This window comes from Ambystoma mexicanum, chromosome 4q, assembly GCF_040938575.1.
Source record: "Ambystoma mexicanum isolate Mex_15411 chromosome 4q, UKY_AmexF1_1, whole genome shotgun sequence".
NCBI classification, from domain to species: domain Eukaryota; kingdom Metazoa; phylum Chordata; class Amphibia; order Caudata; family Ambystomatidae; genus Ambystoma; species Ambystoma mexicanum.
In genome coordinates, this window is record NC_090928.1 from 420,025,781 (window position 1) to 420,044,342 (window position 18,562).

Consider the following 18,562-nt stretch of genomic DNA (forward strand, 5'->3'; position numbering starts at 1 on the left):
CCCCCTATTCCGCAATCTCTGTGCAATCTGACAAGTCCAATCCACACTGACAGCGCGTTCAGCGAGCCAAACGTATGATGAGTTGTCCACCTGAGGCACGTCACACTCCCAGCAGCCCCGCACCGGATACGCTGGCAGCACCAGCAGTGCAGGCCTCTGACTTCCAACAGTCCTCCAACAAAAGAAGCAGGCCTCTAGCACCAGAAGTGCAGAGGAACTGCGCGATGACCACTCTGGCAGCCAGCATGCAACGTGGGGCGAAGTGAGGAGAGGGTGTACAGAAAAGCGACACCCTGCCCGCACCACTCACACGTGGACACATAGAAAAACGTTTTTAAAAAATGTAATGAATAAATAATACATTACTTGTCATGCAACGTTTCAACAGTCAACAGAAAAGGAACAAGGAGGGTGAACTTTACACAACAATTAATGGATTAGGTACAAGAGGGTCTGCCTACGACTCTGACAAATGAGCCAACATCCACATAGGGGCAAGCCAGTTCCAGGTGAATGCTCAACAAGGAATGAATTGAGCATCAGTACAGAGATAGCAGGTCCTCCATCCACGCCTCAATCCTGGGCCAATAAAGACGTGGCAGGTCCTTCATCCACATCTCAATCCTAGGAAGTTAAGGGCACATGCTTCTGCAGCGCCCTGCTGACTGCCTTCCTGACTGACCCTAGCAAGGGGTGGAGGTCCACATCCACAGCATGCGACTCTACCCTCCTCCCGGTAAAACCTATCATGACATCCAACTACACAGCTACCACCTCCATCTGTGACAGCACCAACATCTTCCCTCCAACGCCTCTGTCCAGGTTAACATAACTCCAGCTACCCTGATGACATCATCGAGATGGAAGGGATTAACGGCAGGCCCCAAGCCTCACCGCCCACACGAGCCAAGGATTTCTCAAAAAACCCACAACCATTCCAGCTACAACCACAACACAACAAACGGTCTCGATGGGTCGGAATGGGTAGAGGAATTCAATGACTTCATCCTTGCAGTTGGTGATGGCAAGACAACCGCAATTCCTCACATCTTCACAAATTTAGCAATTAAAGAGATTAAGGCAATGATAAAGACAATCCTGGAAGAAGAAAGAGCGACCTATGACACCCTCATCAAGGCACTCAACAAGAAACTAATCATACAGCCAAACACAAGGGATCTGTATTTAATCAGTGTGCCCAACAACCACATGAAACAATAGATTAATTTGTTATGAAAATACATCAGAAGGTGATCCACTGCCAATTTACCAATTGCTCAGATGAAGAAGCAATCCGGTAAGTGTTCCTCGGCATGAAGTCGGCATTCAACTACAGTAACAACATCCTGATCAATGGCAAATCCCAGGACAAGCACAACCATGCATTAAGGGCTGTCTGTCTGGCACTATAAGACTCAGGGTTAACCCTCAGCTTTGACAAACGTGACGTCAACAAATGAGATCTCCGATTCTTTTGTTACATCTTCTCAGATGAAGAGATGAGACACAATCCTGAAAAGGTCCACACCATCAATGACCTAGAAGCGCCATCCCATATTTCTGACATCAGATCATTCCTTGGCATTGCAGGCTACTGTGCCAGATATCATCCTAACTATGCCACAAGGAAGAAACCACTACAGTGACTGCTCAAAAAGTACACCATATTTCAGTTATCACAGCAGTGCCAGCAGGCGTTTGATGAAATCAAGTGTGCTCTTGCAATCTTCAACCTAGCCTGGGACACTAAAATCATTCTAGATGGCAGTCCAGTGGTTCTGGGGACAATCCTAGCTCAAAGAAAAGGAGGAGAAGCTGTGATACATAGTACAGTACACCAGCAGGGTGCTGTCTCCGATGGAGGGGGCATACTCACAGGCAGGAAATTAGAGTCTAGCAGCTGTCTGGGCATATGAACACTTTCACCATTTCATCATAAGTAGGATGCTATCAATATTCGGAAATTAACAAACAAAGATGCTGCCACGGATTGAGAGGTGGGGCATTCGATTGCAAGAATATTATTATGAGATCATACATAGGCCCCAGGGGAACAGAACCCAGCTGATTACATATCACGCCATAAAGGGCATAGCCCACAGGTACCAAGGAAAGGGTATGTGGAATACCTCCACCATATCACTGTTAACACCACCCCCCCAACGGCACTCATGCTGGGTGCATTCCTGTAGGCTTTGGAAGATGACCCATCCATTGTCATGGTGTTGGAACTAACGAGCAACAAGAAATCAAGAGACAATCAGAGTAACTTTGAACAGCACCCCAGGGCAAAAAAGGCAAAAGTAGAGCATCTGGCCAAAATCCACATGAGCCAGCAGTATCTGACCAATGGGTACCGCTCAGAAGATGTCGGCTGATCATCCCAAGGTCACTGAGGAGATCAGTAGTGCACACTGTCCACGAGGGACGTATAGGAATCGAAAATACAAAAACACAACTTCGACAGTACATGTGGTTCCCATTCATGGAGGCGCTAGTTGAAGAAACAATACAACACTGGCTGCTTTGCCAATGCACCTCCAGGGTGGATATAGACACAGTGATACATGAGAAACCATGGCATAGAGTCACCATGGACGCTTATGGTCCGATGGAGATGGGAGAATACCTACTAGTGATGATGGACGAGTTCTCAAGATTTCCTGTTGTCAAGAAGACTCAGACAACAGCATTTGGTTAAGTAGCAGGTGTCATTGATTAAGTGTTTAGTGAGTGGAGCAACCCACACACAGAGAAAATGCACAATGGACCCCCATTCAATGGCAACGGGTTTGCCAGGTTTGCAAGGCACATGGAGTTTGTGCACCAGAAGATGACACTGCTGCAGCAGCCGGCCAACGTGATGGCTGAGACATTCATATCATTAATTAAGAGGACGGTCCAAAGAGCTGTCATTGAAGGAATGTCCATTCAGCAGGCTCTATGCAGGATGTTAAGGAATTATAGGAACACACTCCACGACGCAACAGGAAAGTCGCCGGCTGAGTTCATGGTAGCATATGAAGTAGAGACACGACTGCTCAACCTGCCGACAGACAGAAGAGACAAGGATGAGGGAGTTGGTGAAAGAGATGCACAAGGTAAACAGCGAGCGAAGGAGTGGACAAACTGCAAAAGAGTGGCAAGGCCCAAGGAGTTCAACATAGGTGACAAAGTGTTGGTAATACAGCGTGTCCAAAAGAAGACAGTCTCAAAGTATGCAGTAACCCCTCTTCATGTGAACAGAGTTATAGTGACGATGGTGATGGGCCAAAGTGGGTGGCAGGAGGTAACAAGAAATGCCTCGTAATTCAAAAATCTCTACAGAAGGGATGAAGAAGAGGAAGAAGGAAACACACAAGAGGATCAAAGTGACGGGGAACCCATACACCTGGTGGAGAGGGTCGAGAGCCCCATAAGACTGCAAGGGCCATGAATAAGAGATGTACTAAATACCATGGCGAAGAATGATGGAGGAAGACCCCAGAGGTCAGCGAAGAGGCCGCTACGACTAGTAGAAAAGATATAGAGGTGGACCAACCATATGTGAAGGGGTGGTGTTGCATACGAGACACTGTCCCTGTTAGGCTGTGACTGGAGGGACATGTGGGGCATCACGTGGTGGGGAGAGGAGATAGAGGTTCAGTATGAGGGTGACAGACTAAGAGGACAGAGGTGTGTTTGAGAGCAAATAAAGAACCAGTATATACTCATCCTCAACAGTGTGGCCTTCCATCCTTTCAAGTGCCACCAACAGGGACCTCGTTAAGGACCTTAATAGGCTGTTCCCTGTACATTAACAGGAGGTAATGCCTTAAAATTAGAAGTTATTGTTTAATTGTAAATTTAGTAATGAAACAATGGTGTTCTATTGTGAAGTTTAGTTGAAAGGGAATCCTTGCGCATAGACCGCCCTTCACAGTTGGTATTGTAGGTTAGTTTGAGGGTTCAGTAGTAGCACAATACAATCACAGTGGAAATGGAGGTTTAAAACAACAAGTGAAAATTGTTCAACAAGTGAACATGGTTATCTGTGGATAGCAAAAATATATCATTTGGAAAGAAAAGCTTGTCCATGCCTGGCTGACCCCTTCCAAATGTTACAGTTGGGGAAAATGATGCCCATTTCTTGTCTCATGGTGCTGGACATTCTATATTCATTACCTCCCCATCCCTCTTCCTCATCCCAGTACAACACATGAGGTGTCCCACCTTCCCTGTAACCCTTCTTCTATTTCTTTTCTTTCACTTTGCCCGCCCCTCCCATGGGGATCCAAGACCCACCCCAGCCCAACTCACCTCAGTTACATCAACCAAGGATAGCCCATTCAGCCAGTCGGGAGGGAGCAGCAGGGGTAAAGTACTGGCACGGGGAAGAGTAGGACTAGGTTAGAGTAGTGCTGCACAAAGACATTAGGAACCCACATGGCGTCCCTGCAATTTTCACCAATGGACACCCCTTGCATCTCCTCCCAGGAGGCCGCCATAGCCAGTGTCGACCTACCCTGCACACCAAGAGGGAAAAGGACACCAGTGGACTGATAGGCCAAAGAGACAGGGTCCCTCACCCATCTGAAAATGGTAGGAACGGAAGCCCTAGACCCCAGCCTAATACCCCAAAAAGTGACAAAGAGGCTATCCTCAGACCAGAAGGATTCAGAACGTTCCAAATAAATCAAGACTGTCCTGCAGAATCCAGGTAGCCCCAGCCCACCTCCTCTAAGGTCACAGTATTAGGGAAAAACGCAGGGAGAACCACCTCCTGCGACACATGGAATTTGGACACACCTTTGGGAAGAAAGGCAGGGTTGTATCGTGGAAACAATGGATGCTCCTGACCAAGCAAGTACAGAGGTTTAGAGGTCACGGAACAAATCTCCCCCAGCCACCTAGTCGATGTGATAGCACCAGGAATGCAGCCTTGCTAGACAAGATCTTAGGATCTCAAGATCTTTCAGCAGCTGAACAGGGAGCGGCCTGAAAGACCATCAAAAAAAGAGGAAGGGGATACTGGGGCAACCCTGAGGCCAATAAGGGCCTCTCCAGAGAAAACTCTTCAGTAAACGTGAGTCCAGGGAACAATCTCCCAGGAAAAAATCGGAAGAGCCCCGAAATGCCTGGACAGCCGCCCACTTGGCCTGCAAGGTGGAGACAGCCAGCCCCATGTCAAATTCCACCTGCAGAAACTGAAGAACCCTGGGAGTCTCACAAGTGACAGCAGAGCACCCATTCCGTGAGCACCAAGCCTGAAAGACACTCCGGTGCGTGGAATATAACTTCAAGGTGGAGATCCATTTGTCCTTCTGGATAGAATCTATTAAACAACAGGACAGACCCCTCCCCTGCAGCTGAACCCTTTCAACTTCCAAACACCCAGGACTGCACCAACCCCTGAGTCAGAGGAACCGGAATTGGTCGACCCGGGAGGAGTAAAACCGGGGCGACAGCCAGCTAAAGGAGGATGGGAAACTAGCACCTCTGGGTGCCAAAAGGGAGCCACTAGAAGCAGCAACACCTCTGAAAACCTGATTTGCAGTAGAACCCTTGGGAGCAGGGGGAGAGGTGGGAATTCATTCAGGATGCCTTGCAGCAAAGAACAAATTCATGGCATCCGTTCCCCACACCCTTGACTGGGCACAAAACCAGGAGAAAAAACAGCGGGTCTTTTTTCTGGAGGGAGGCAAATAGACCCAACTATGGGGTCCAGAAATTTGTGCAGATGGCTCAAAAAACATGCTCCCAAAGTTCCCACTCCCTGGACGAGAAGACCCTACTGAACCTGTCTGCAACTGTGTTGTCCACACCCTTGATGTGAACCACCTGGAAGGACAGTAGATTGTGTTCTGCAAAGTCCCTAGGGCATTGGCCAATGAGGGCTCGGGACCGTGATCCTCCCTGCCTGTTGATGTAGGTGACTCTTGTGGTGCTGACCATTTGCAAGAGAGCAGATTTCCCCTGCAAGGCATGGGGCAGATTTCCCTGGAAGGCCCAAAGGGCAGGATAAGCAGTCGCAAGTTCCCTCCAGTTGGAGGACCAGGAAACCTCCCTGAGCAGCCACCTCTCCTGAAGGGACTGGTTCCCCAGAACAGCACTCCACTCCTTGACACTGGCATCAGTAGTAATAGCGATTGGCCAGGGCTCGGACAAGGAAAACCCCACTAACAGCTTGTCCATTGAGAACCACCACTGCTGATCCAAGGTCAATGTCGAGATGATCAGAACCCACTGGCCCAGGTCTGGATCATCATCCCACCAGAAATGATGGAGGTGGCACTGTCCTCTAGGATGCAGATGGAGGTGAGCCCTTGGCATCAGGAAGAGGCAAGAAGCCATGTGGCCGAGGGACAGGAGGCAATGTCTCAGTGATGCCCTGGAGGAGGACAACAGGGACCAGAGTGAAGCCTGTTGATTAGAACCTTATGCCTGTGGGAGAAGGACCCTCCATCATAACGTCCAGAACCAGGCTCTGCTGAAATCGAGATCTTGTGAAGGGGTCAGATGGGATTTTCTCCGTTGATAAGAAATTCCTGGTCCTGCAGAATCCCACAGGTCAGATGATGATGGTGACCCAAAATCTCCTGGGAGGGAGGCCTGCGCAACCAGTCAGCCAGGTAAGGGAAGACCTTGATGTCACAGAGGTGGAAAATGTCCACAACGGGGCCCAAGACTTTTGTAAAGATCCTCTGAGCAGATTTGAGTGTGAATGGCAGGACTTGGAACTAGTAATGTCCCCCCACAGCAAGAATCTCAGGAGCTGCTTATAGCTTTTCCAAACAGATATGTGGAAATAGGCATCCCAATGGTCCAAGAAGGCCAGAAAGTGGTTTATTCAGATCAGAGGAATCAACCTCTGTAGACACTCCATCTTGAAATGGAGTGTTAGAATGTAGTGGTTCAAGAAATGTAGGTTGATGATGAGCCTGAACTTCCCTTTTGGCTTGGGGACTAAGAAGATTATCGAATATACCCCTTGGCACCTCCCGGGCGGGCCACCGGGTGGATGGCCCACTTCACAAGAAGAAGATTCATGACAGCCCGGTGCATTGCCAACCTCTTGAACTTCTGTCTGGGTAGAGGTGTCCTGACAAGCCCAGAGGCTCTCAGTGGTTCCACAAATTTGATACAATATCCCCAACGCACCCTCCTGTTTACCCTGGGGTCCCTAGACCAATGGCACCATGTCCGCCAAAACCACTGCATTTCCCCCCTACAGTCCTGGCACCTGGACTTCGGTTATTTCAGGGGCGGGATGGACCCCTGTTCCTAGGCACCCAGCGAGGCCGATCTCTGCCATGTTTTTGGGCAGAAACCCTGAAGGCGGAAGTCCATATTGAGAAGCGGATTGTGGCTCTGTCTTCTTATCGGATTTTCTCTGAAGCTTGCTGGTGTATTTGTCAGCCTGGAAGACCCTGTGCAGCTTTTCTTCCAGGGAATTGCCAAAGAAGGTACGTCCTTCAAAAGGAATTTTCAGGGCCACTGCCTTCTGATGTGAATCAGTATGCCAATCCTTAATATGGAGATGCCAACAGCCAACAACAAGGCCAGCCTCTGCCTCCGATGTAGCTTCACGCACTGTGGGCTGTTCCCAGGGGTCAGCTTCAGCGTGGTCCCGCTAGGTGCTCAACTGGAACCCCTCGCACTGCAGGAGCCATGACTATCAGAAGACCCCCAGTGCCCAGCAGGGAAGGCCCACCACTGGCACTATACGGAGTCCCATTGGCTCAACCACAGAGGGGAGAAGAATTCCAGAAAGATAGGTCCCTGCCAAAGGCAGGAAAAACACAAAACGCGGGGTGAGTACAGCTGAGGTGAGTCTTATATCCACATGGGACGGTTGGGGCAAAGGGAGAAAAAAGAAATAGAAGAAGGGTTCCCGGGGAGGTGGGACACCTCATGTGTTGTACTGGGATGAGGAGGAGGGACAGGGAGGTAATGAATATAGAATGTCCAGCACCATGAAACAAAAAATGTTCACCATTTTCCCCAACTGTAACATTTGGAAGGGGTCAGGCAGGCATGGACAGCTTTTCTTTCCAAATAATATATTTTTGCTATCCACAGATAACCATGTTCACTTGGTTTAACCATTTTCACTTGTTTTTTTTAAACCTCCATTTACACTGCTATTGTATTGTGCTACTACTGAACACTCAAACTACCCAAAAATACCAACTGTGATGTGTGGTCTAAACGCAAGGATTACCTTTTAACAGTACTCCACAATAGGCCACTATTGTTTAATAACTACGTTTGAATTCAACAAGAACTCCTAAGGTGGGGATATTACCTTCTGTTAATGCAGAGGGAACAAGCTTGCATGGGCCTTAACGAGGTCCCCGGTGCTATTACCAGGCTATAAGGCCCCCCGCCCCCCACTCATGGGCAAGAGTGACTACTTTTGATTTTCTGTATGGGGCAAAAGTCCTCCTCTGATGGATTGCCATCTGGCAAGGGTCTGAAACCCCTGCCTTTTTTGATTTTTATTAAGTGATAACATGATGTGGGCAATTCCATTCCTGAAAGGGAAATCTGTTGATCAGATTCCCCTTTCATAAGCTCCATGACAAAAGCATAGTCTATAGTTATGCCCTGTTGCATCAGTATCCTCTACCAATGGTATTAAGCAGCCCTCACCGGTGCCCTCTTGACACCTGCAGTGACAGCCAAGTCTAGGCAGCATAGGGGCTCCATTCAACTCTGAGGATCCTGTCCTGGTGGTACGGTAAGCTATAATGATATGCCACACCTGAGTTAGGAAAAGGGTGCCAGCATCTCTCAATGTTTATCCAAGCCACATTAAATTGAAATTATGCATGTGTCTGCCCTTTGGGCACAGTTCAGCTGTTGGAGGGTTATGTGTACTGATTGCACAGAAGGCTGTCCTTGCCACTGGCAGGATTGTAGCCTTGAGGCATTGCCTCTCTCTGTTCCTTTGACAGGGCGGGCAACGCCCTTTACCCAGGGACAGCCACTCCACAGGAAGCTGGTCTGGGAAAAGGAATCAAAGGACACATCGATTCACAAAGGGAATTTCTAAAGGCCTTTGATTCTAATGTAGCCATGGAGACATTTGTACAGTTTGGGGAAGATTATGCCATCTTGTTTCTCTCTGCTTCTCTCTCTCTCTCTTTCCTGTCCCCTCCATTTCCTGTAGCACAAAGCACTTTGGGTGTGATGACAGAAGGGCAAAGGCCACTCATTTCAAGAGCAGGGATTGGACTCCTAAAGCAGGCTAACTTTAGTCTAATCACCTCTTGACATTCGCCTTTACAAGAATGTGTCGCACACCACTTCTTTGAATCATCTCTGGAATACAAACCTGGAAGAATATTTCACTGGACCCTGCTGAGAGAGCCATACTTTCTAAAGTCCTTCAGTTCTGATGTTAAGGCAGGTGTTTCCAAGGCAGAGGCGAGCTCTGTCCCCTAACCATCCTAACCATCCTCAGGGACCATTGGGCATGAACTCTGCTGCCAGACCAAGGCCTGCATCTTTGCCTGCCACCCTGTTGCCTAGGATCCCACTGTGTTGCAGGATCCCTAAAGGTGTTTGCCAGCCTGCCTCATGTTTGGGAGCCCAAAAAAAGGACTAACCTTGGCCCTTGAGAGGCTGAAGTGGGACTCACAGTACCTGGAAGCCAGAACAGTCAAGATCCCCCGCAACCCGTGTTTCGAGCGTGTTCGATACCGAGCGAACTATCAGGGCCCTTCGACACTACCTTAGGTGCTCATTGTTCTTCGAGCCACCATTTCCGTGTTCGATCACCACCACACAGTGCCATTTAAAGCCCTTGTTGCCTCGAATCAAACCTTTGAAATACTGTTAGCTTGCATTGTTCACATCTCCTTCTGAAGCACCCATCTCTTCATCACTACTCCTGTAAGTCAATGAACGCGACCCTGTTGTCTCTCGAACCACAGTCTGCAAGGCTCCACATAAAATCGTCTTGTCTGCGGTACCAGCTCGACCATCATTGATGCTCGAACGCTGAATCAGACCTGGTGACCGTCGGATCCACAGAGTTCCAGTAGATGAATCGAAACCGCAGCTACCTTCCATTCGACCCTGACCCGACGCCAGCTTGATGCTCGACTGTCACGACTGCCACATCTCGAACTGAAGAGAACCTATGCATGACACTGGAAAATGTGCATTTTAGCACCCATTTAAGCAGAGATTTGAAAAAACCAAGAGGATTTATTGGTTGATATCGACACATAATATAACCAGTAACAGCCACCTTACCTGCTGTGCTATCTTGAAGCTTTCTGCTTTGGGGACTGTTATTTCACTTTTAAAGAATAACACATTGCAGGTGGTTACCTGATACTGCTCAAAATCACTGAATTTGCAACAGTGAAGTTCATGTGCATAGCTTGAAAGCCAATTATGTTTTTATCAACACACCATTGACTCTGCATGCAGTCTCTTTTGGGATGTACAATTGGCAGCTGAAAAGTATAAACAACTCTGCAGGGGCAAAGTGTGGTTTCTACCCCTGTTGCTAGGAAAGCAAGGGGGAAATTGCCTTATTTGCCGCTATACTGAGCACCTATGCTGAAAGGGTTATAGCTGTTAGCGCCTCAAGAACATTTTGAAGGTGCGGTGGAGTTTGTGGGTTCTAATTTGTGATTAGGTCTCGGGAGGCAACGTGCTCGCCTTGGAAGCAAGACGACACGGAGCAATGTAGGTTTGATCGCTGGTCCACGCTTAGAAACCTCTGGGTATTAAGCGTGTTATAAATAACCTATCATATCATATCAGTAATGTGCTGGGAGTGCGCGCACTGGAAGGTTGTTCAAAACAATAACAGAAGCAAGGCGAAAAAGAATGTGCAAGGCGTGGAAGGTGCATCTTCAAAGTTACAAATACCTTAAATTGGCAGACACGATAGTGCGGCGTGCAGACGCGCAAAGAATGACTGTTGAGGTTGGAGCCCGCACACTTATTTGTGGCTCAGCGAATGCAGGAGGTTTAGGCAGCGGCTATTAGGGGTAGGAGCTCCAATAATGCATGGAAAAAGGGCATTGCCAGTACAAAAAAAATGGAGGAAGGTGGAACTAAAAAGGCAGGCGGATTGGTAATATGTGTGTGCACAAGTATTGTAAAGGGGTTTGCAATATGGGCCGTTCTGGGAGAATAGTATATCAAAGAAAAGTAGGAACGCATATTGAACTGAAGGCTGTTATGATGTTGATAGGAGGGAGTTCGAGAGGAGAACGTGCTGGAGGACGATCTAGAGTTATGAACAGGAGACAGGGGTAGAGTAGGAGGCAAAAGAGCAGAGTGGGGTAACTTAATGCAAGAAGAGTTTGAGAAATAGGGAGAAATCTTACGAAATAAGGGAGAGAGATGGACAGGGAAAAATCAGTTATGGTTGAATTGCAAACTGCATAGGAAAGAAATTGGAGAAATTGGTAGCACCAGCTTAAAGGTGCAGTTGGAGAACTGGGCCGCAACACCTGGTTGGACAAAAGAGCAAAGAGGAAGAAGTAGTGGCAGAGATCAGGCTGGAGACAGGGAGAGATCAGGCTGGAGACAGGGAGAGATCATGCTGGAGACAGGGAGAGATCAGGCTGGAGACAGGGAGAGATCAGGCTGGAGACAGGGTGACTAGGAGTTGGGGGACAGGGATTGTTTGAAGAAGATTCTGTGGTCAAAAGCGATGATGACGAGCCAACATGATGGGGATTAGAAGACCAGATGTTTCCTTCACTTGTTGCCAGAAGCTTTCAAAGGAAGATTCATTCCAATGACCCATCACGGAAAATATCTGTCTGGTTTTAAATCGGGAGTTTACTAAAAGTTGAACAGCCATTGGGCAGATAAAGTGATTAGTGTGGTTTCTTGGCAGGTGAGCACAATGCCATATTTTTTTCATAACAGTTGTTTTCTTTCCGAATGGACGTTAAGTATACCAGATGTTTTCCACGGCACGTTGTGTTGCATTTACTTTCTTGAGAAACCCAAAAAAGCAGGTGTTATCCAAAGGAACCTTGGAAATGTTTAGTGTAACAGAGTGGACAAGACAAATGGGGTCATTTGGGGTTTCATTCATTCTTCCTCTCTGGCCAGGTTGTTGATTCTTAAGTATCGATTTATCCCAGAGCTCAAAGAAATTAAGCTCTGGGGTTTGATATTCACTTCCTGAGCGAGTATGCAACCCAGCGTCGAATTTTCGGAGCAACGAGTCTAATGTAGGAAGTTGCAAATATTCTAAATCACGCTCTAGGTGGTTTTGTATAAGCCAGCCTCTTAACGCCCCAGAGGCTCATATTGTGGCAGCCTGCATGGTTAGTTCTCATGTAGTGATGTCAGGGGCATAACCTGGGCACTTGGCCACTTACTAGACCAATACCATGTTTGCATGCCTCCATTTCTATACCTCTGTACTTCATCAGGGACTACATAAATGTTGGAGACAGTTGTTTCTTGTGGCATAAAAGGCAGCAGGTTTATTATAACAAAGCACGTCAATCATCTATTTCAAAATACTACATGATTGTCATCAGAGCAAATATTTGTTCTGCTTGAGCGGCGACCAGCCGACTAACTAATCCCTTTCTTGCTTCCCCCCTTATTTCCAGCCAACTCCACCTTAGACCAAAGCTCCCCCAACTGCCCTTCCTGAGCTGGAGGAGTGCCGGTCATGTCAGGGCAAGCTGAGCTCTCTTACATTCCTCAAGTGCACTCGCCGCTGGACCTTAGGGGGGTGCTGATCCCGGAAGGAGCAAAAACACCTCCTGATTTCTCAAGCTCATTTTGTAGTTCTTATAGTACCACTGGTCGCTTACACACCACCCTGCGGCTGCAGTAGTGTTGTACTCTGTCTGTCCTTGCCAAAAGTTTTCCTATGTAGGGTGGGTGGGAGGGAAAAAAGTCCTGGTCCCGTAGCGTATGTGTCCCGCAGCCAACTAGTGTTGCCTTGTGCTTTGTGCCTTTCTTTATTTGCTGCCAGGCAAAGAGGCAGCTGCTGCTGCCGGGCCTGCCCTCCACCCGGTTTCCTTTATAAAACTCCCCAGGCTTGCGACCCGTTTTACTGGGTTTATGGTGCCCACTCTCCTTTTCAGAGGCTTAGAGCCCAATTTTGCGGGCTTCCACCCTGATCCCTTGCCCGGGGTGGGTGAGAGGGACAAGGCACGGTTAACCTTGTTCCTCTTGGAGGGGGATGGTCCCCCTTTGTCATCACCACCATAATTTAGGCACTTGTCGACTTACTAGACCAATACCATGTTTGCATACCTCCATTTCCGTACCTCTGTACTTCATCAGGGACTACATAAATGTTGGAGACAGTTGTTTCTTATGGCATAAAGGCAGAAGGTTTATTATAACAAAGCATGTCAATCATCTATAACACTACATGATTGTCATCAGAGCAAAGAATTGTTCTGCTTTTGCAGCGAACAGCCTACTAACTCATCCCTTTCTTGCTTCCCACCTTATTTCCAACCAACTCCACTTTAGGCCGCAGCTCCCCCAACTGCTCTTGTCCGTGATCAACCTGCCCCTGTATGAGAGCCTGAGCTGGAGGAGTGCTGCTCATGGAGGGGGAAGCTGAGCTCTCTTACATTCCTCAAGCGCCCTCGTCGCTGGACCTGAGTGGCGCTGATCCTGGGAGGAGCGAAAACACCTCCTGATATCCCAATCTCATTTTGTAGTTCTTGGTGCCACTGGTCGTGTACACACCACCATGCCACAAATGGATCCACAGCCATCTGTGGCTCCCCCCGTTGTGGCCTCATAGTTTCAATAGTTTCGTGCATACGTTCCATAAGAAAAGATCCATGCCGGTTTTAGATAAGTGCACCCCATCCCCTTCGTAACACTCGGGTGACTTCAAGTTGAGCAAGCCATGTCTGATCTGAGTAAAACCCCTGCAAAACATAGCCATCGATTAATTCAGCTTTCTCCGAGATTATTCTACTGCTGATTGTGATTCTGCTCCCCTCTAGGTTTGTCTCATTATGATCTCTGACCCCATGATTTCTGTGTCTGCCATGCGATCTCCCAGTATTTTGCATGGTGTCCATCATCTCTCTCATCAATGCTCCTCTTCCCATGCTTGTAAGATCGTTTCCCCCCAGGTGTATCATTAAAATGTTGGGTTTACGTTATCTTTCAAGCAGCCTGTATACATGATCCTCCAAATGACCCCATTTCATCCCCGGCGCTCCCTGCCATTTAATCTTGAATTGTCATGCTGTCATCTGTTCCCTTTCCAGCATCCATCTCGCCTTGGCCCTTGTCACATGTGAGTGACCCACCACCCATGCTGTTCTTCTGTGCCTTCTAACCACTGTTTGATGGGGAGAAATAGGCAGTGGAGGCATGAGTTATTGTCACATTTTTCCAGGTCTTATATACTTCTTAAAAAATGGGACCTCCAACCCCCTATATTTTTAATACCTTCTGGAGTCATACCTAACCCTGCTGCTGAGGTGACTGCTCCAATCCTGAAGTAGTGGGTTCTGAAACCCCCCTATGTGCTTTATTTCCAAGTTAATAATGCTTTTAAACTAAAACCTGCTTAAGACTGACCCATCAGTGTGCGGGAAGAGAGGAGCCCCGACCCTCCTGGGTGTCTTATGGATAAATATGTCACTAGGCCGTTCACTGGGCAGCATGGGCTTCCCTGGATGCCGCGCAGATTCAGGTGTGCCACCTCTACAGATACCGTGACAACTTCTCGTCTTAAAAAGCCCCTTCCTCCTTCTTTGTTGTCAGGTTCTAGCTCACTGACCCTGAAGGCCCCAAGAGAAGGCTGCCCTGAACATGGAAGCCTCAAAATTGTTGCTGCTGGTTTTCTTGGCCCATCCCCTCCTTGCCAACCTGTCACAATGCTCTTTGGTTGGGTCCGTCAACCCCCCTAACTTGTGATAGTGAGTTATAGCTGCAATGTTGTATGCCGCCCAGGCGCTGTTTTTTTGGGATTGCCAGACCCACCGGATGAAAGTACGCACTGGTGCCCCTTCTTGGTGCTTGCTCAGAAACCCTTACTTGAACCTAGTAAAAGTTTCCCAGCAAGATTTATATCTCCTTTCGGTGGTTAGGGCGAGGGCTGTGCGGATGAGCGTGTCTAGACTTTCCCAACTGTGTCCCACAATTGGTGCTTGAATGGGGTCATTGTCTTGCTTGCGTCTGGCTTTTCCTCCTGAAATTTCCAAAACTGCAAATGAAAAGAGAGAGTCAGCTGCTATATTCCCCACCCCAGGGATGTGTCTCGCTCATACTTCTGTGTTCAATCTGAGCAGGCTTGCTGTCAATTCCCTGAGTAGGCGTAGCACCCTCCTATTGGTAGTGGTTCCCGGGTTTATAATCTGTCCCACTGTCAAATTGTCAGACCAAAGAATCACCCTTTTATTAGCCAGAGAGGGTTCCCACAGATGAAAAGCCACTGTGACTGGGAAAAGCTCCAGGAGCGTGATATCTAGTGTTCTTTCTTCCTTGTGCCATAGGGGAGGCCATGCCTGTGCACACCGCTCCCTGAGGATTGCTCCAAAACCCTGACTGCCTGATGCATCAGTGAAGAGTCATGCTGCTTGCCCATTGCTCTCTCCCGAGGGGTACTCCATTAAATCTATCCAGGAAAAGGTTCCACATTTTAAGGTCCTCTTTTACATCGGAGCCCAGGCATACATGTTGTGCTGCATGTTGATGGGCCACAGTTTTCATAGAAATTCTTCTTGCGAATACCCTAGCTGCTGGAATGACCCTCCCAGCAAAGTTTAGCTTCCCTGTCAGCAACTACAGCTCTCTTAATGTTGCTTTGTTCCTCCCCAGCAATGCATTCATTGTTTTCTTTTCTTTCTTTGTGGCATAAAAAAAAGTCCTGGTCCTGCAGCATGTGTGTCCCACAGCCAACTAGTGCTGCCTTGTGCTGCAAGCCTGTCTTTATTTGCTGGTAGGCAAAGAGGTGGCTGTTGTTGCTGGGCGCGCCACCAACACCCTTTCCTTTGTAAAAGTCCCTGGACTTGCGACCCATTTTCCCAGGCTTTTTGTGCCCGCTCTCCTTTTCGCAGGCTTAGAGCACTGATCCCCAGGGGTAGGAGGGAGGACAAGGCACAGTTACCCTTCTGCCTCTAGGAGGGGGATGGTCCCCCCTTGTCGTCACCGCCATTTTGTTCGGAGTCCTTGAAATTGTTCTTAATGTGACAGACTGGGGGCATTGTTGGCAAAACATTCAGTTGAATTAGAGGAAGGGGCGTTACTACTTTCACAAAGGAGGGGGGTTACTTTCAAACCACAAAAGGAGCCAAAGATATCAAGTATATGTTCAGGAAAACCGCAGCACAGTGCAGGCTGCAAGAGGAGAGCTCACAAGATGCACCCAGGCCAGTTATCGCTGCTACCCGAGAAATTCTTCAGCCACTTGACGGCACGGCCGTGCTGTTTAGTAATTATCACTGCAATTGTGAACAAGCTCAGGTGAGGTGTTGCAGCAAAATGTATTAAGAATTCAGTAATCGTAGCCAAGTGGATGAACGCACTATCGAGCAGTGAAAGTCTTCCGCGCTAGAGCACCAAACAGTGGTGTAAACTAAAATGTGGGGACCCCCTTGCAAGCTAAACTGAAGGACCCTCCCACCTCAAGCACACCAACAAAGCACTGGGTGCGCCACGCTCCATGTCAGCCTAGAACACCACGCATACACTATGCGCATGGAGATCATGCTGCTGCAAGGGCACGTTGCACACTGCACTAAAAGAAATATGTAAGTATGTGTTTTAATCAACCCTTACATCTAGAAACAAGGGGGCTGTTCTTGGCTCCTGATACCCAAATGTACCTGCCAACTCTGTGCATGGCCAGTATTGCCGTAAGAAAACATGTTCATGATAGCTCTGCCAGGATATGCCAGTATCCCCATGTCGAGCATTCTCTTGTTGGCCTTGCCCTTCTGCCAGTGATAATCTACTGCCACAGAAAGAAAACAGTTATGCCTGCTGTACAAATGCTTGCCTAACTCCTGCACCACCATGTAAAAATATTCTTTATGCCGACGTTGATCCTCAACGCCAGTAAAACATGCAAGGCTACAATAAGGAACCAGTTCTTTATTTGGCTGCAGAAATGCCTCCACACCAGACCCACCATGTAAGAACACTCATCATGTTGACTTTGTCCTTAACACCAGTAGAACATGCAATGCCACCGTAAAAAAACATGTACTTGCTGACTGCGCAAAAGTGCCCTCACTCACTCCATGTAAGGGCACACATCATACTGGCTTTGCCTGGTATGTGAATAAAAATGCCAGTCTAGCTACGTAATGACACCTATCATGCTTACTTACCATAGATGGTCAGAAAAAATGCCACACCACAGTAAGAAATAGCTAGACTGGCTACATTAAAATGCCATCCTAGCCACATCATAACACATATCATGATTGCTTTATCATAGATTCCCAGTAAAAATTGGCATGCCACAGTAAGAAATTGCTAGCCTGGCTGCATTCAAATACCAGTCTAGCCAGGTAAGAAATGCCATACTCCAGAAAGAAAATGTCCAGTCTGCCTGCCCCGTTGTGCTATAAACCCTCCCACCTCAAACTCTCCTTTATGTAATAACATTCATCAAGTTGGATTTGCGCAAAAATACCAGTAAAATTTGGAAGACATTGTCCATTCGCTGATGCCCCTTACCTAAGCCCCAGCCTAGCATGCACACATTCATACCCATTGACTCACCAGCCACTCACCCAGTGGTGGCTAGTGAATTTTTCAATTAGAGAGGGTGTAAACATTTCCATAAATATGTCAGTGTGACAGAGCATAGTGAGGGAGCCTGAACCAACCAAAGGAAGTTCAGGGGGAATACTCCCGCCCCAGGGAAAATGTTTTGAATAATGGGCTCAAATGCTGCTTTACATAGCACACTTTCTGTGAATATTTGGGTAAGAAACCAGACAGTTTGCTATTGGTTTTCTAGGGTAACCCCAATCCAAAAACCCAATAGATATAATTCACCAGCAGAGCATAGTGACATTTCCCAATTCCTTTTCATGGTGCCTTTGCCCACAATATATGTCTGTATAAAATATTTTCAAACTGGCTCTACCCACACATTTCCATGATTGCTGCACCAATAAATGCCAGTATTCTCATAGAAGGACATACTCATGTTTGCCATGCGCATAATTCCAGCAATGATACTACAACAAAACATGTCCAGGCTGGCTCTGCCAATATACTTCAGTATCCCCCATTAAAAAGGAGAGGCAATGAGAAAACATATCCAAAGTGGCTGCACCAAATGCCAGTCTGGCTGTGCAATAACACTTATCATGCTTACTTTACCACAATGCCCAGAAATAAATTCCATTCGACTTTAAGAAATAGCTAGACTGGCTTTATTAAAATGCCGGTCTAGTCATGTCATAACACTATCATGCTTGCTTTATCATATATGCCCATTAAAAATGTCTTGACACAGTAAGAAATGGCTGCACTGGCTGCACCAAAATGCCAGTCTAGGCACGTAATAACACATATCATGCTGGCTTTATCATGGTTGCAGGCCCAGTAAAAATCTTAGGCCACAGTAAGAAATGGCTAT